Raw genomic sequence first — 1,660 nt, forward strand, 5'->3', positions numbered from 1 at the left:
TAGAAAGGGAGGTGGCACGGAGGAAGAGTTCTTTTTGTTCGTATTAAGTTGACAACTATTGGAACAAGTTAAAATGCTGCTTTTAAGAGAACTAAAAGCATTTCTGGGAGTGGAGGGACTGAAAATGCAAGTGGGAGGGGACAACTGAGGGGCAGAGAGGCAAGAATCCGGGGACCCATAGAGGGATTGGGCTTTGCTAAGGATATTGGAAGAAAAATTAGTAAAGATTTAGTTTAGTTAATAGTTTTGATAGCAATAACTAATTATATGCTTTAAGAATTTGAAGCAAGAAGTTTGTGTGGATCTGAGAGATAAAGGGTGGGAGGTGGAGAAGAAAAACTTTCAGGTATTTCAAGCAGTAAAAGATGGTTGTGGAGAGTGTGGGTGAAGTTACTAGAGAAATGATGTTATGAATGCCAACCTGTATTGACTGGCCATTTATAAATGGGTGGCCAAGAACTAATAGTGATATCAGCAAACTAGAATTGAATTATAGTGGGCCTAGGCCCCAAATGGTAGTAGCTTATGTCAAGTTTCTCTCTCAAGTGAGTTGGTATTAAGTCCAGACTGGTACAATGTTTCTACTAGTATGAGGGCCCCAGGCCCTTTCTGTTTGCTACTCTGTTTTCTCCATCATTTGACTTCCATGTCATGGTCCAAGATGGTGTTCCCTTCCAACCAGCAGGGAGGGGAAAGGCACAAAAAGAGGACGTCTATTCTCTAAGTTAATCTTCTTGCTGGAATGACTGATCCCAAGAGAATGTGTTTGACATGTAATTTTTATTCTTATGCTTCATCAGCTACCCAAAGTAGCACCTCACTTTTGTTTGTTTTATATTTAAAACTTGATTTGCCTTTAAAGTTTTTTTGCCTATTTTCTAATGATCTTGAAATTGTAGTTTATGGATAACACATGCCTACCTCTTATTAGCACTTGCATGGAATGGAGTCCATGTTCTTCCTGAAGATAGTTTTTCATAGCCCTCCATCATCCTGACTGCCCTTCTTTGATTATTTGTTGTTGTTGCTATTAATTTTATTCCTAAAATCATCCAATGGTTTTGAAGAAACCATGATTTCTTTCTCTTGAATTCCTTTCTGTTTGCTGTGATAGGTTTTCAAACTTGCTTTTTTTATTGTTTTGTTTTGTTTGAAATAATAGGTGGAAAGCAAAATTTCAGAATTCTTCCATGTCACTCTTAACTGATACTTGTTATTGCTTCATTTGATGATGCAAAAAAGTTTGATGTTATTTGATTCTTTTTTTATAATCTCTCAATAAAAATACCAGGTTTAACATGCACAAAGCCAAGAAAACCAACGATGCCAGATACTGAAGTTATATTGCACTGTCCTTTGAACACGCAATTTGATTCTTAATCATTTGAAAGTGACATGAACTATGTTCTAGAAGTTTTTGAATTTATGTTACCTATTATGTAATTACTAGAGGCCGGTGGGGTCCCTTGGCCTGGCCTGAGGAGATTGGCCAATACTAGCAGTCCTATATCCCCCAAGGGATGTGTAGTGCATGAAGCAGCAGGCTGCCAAGGAGGAATCTGAGCCCGGGCTGGAAGCTGCGCTGCTCCTGCTCATCCCAGCCCCACTGCACATGCTGCCTCAACAGTCTCGGTCTGGCTGGGGGAGGGGCGCGCAGGGG

The 1,660-nt window shown here is 39.8% G+C and overlaps 1 non-coding gene across 1 annotated transcript; it reads right to left on the bottom strand.

Annotated features, from left to right (window-relative positions):
• Positions 1–1,268: 1,268 nt before the first annotated feature.
• Positions 1,269–1,407, bottom strand: LOC132216002 (small nucleolar RNA SNORA8). The gene has a single exon (XR_009448685.1). It is a non-coding gene; the product is annotated as a small nucleolar RNA SNORA8 (small nucleolar RNA).
• Between the last annotated feature and the right edge of the window lie 253 nt (positions 1,408–1,660).

The sequence above is a fragment of the Myotis daubentonii genome, chromosome 14, assembly GCF_963259705.1.
Source record: "Myotis daubentonii chromosome 14, mMyoDau2.1, whole genome shotgun sequence".
In the NCBI taxonomy this organism is placed as follows: domain Eukaryota; kingdom Metazoa; phylum Chordata; class Mammalia; order Chiroptera; family Vespertilionidae; genus Myotis; species Myotis daubentonii.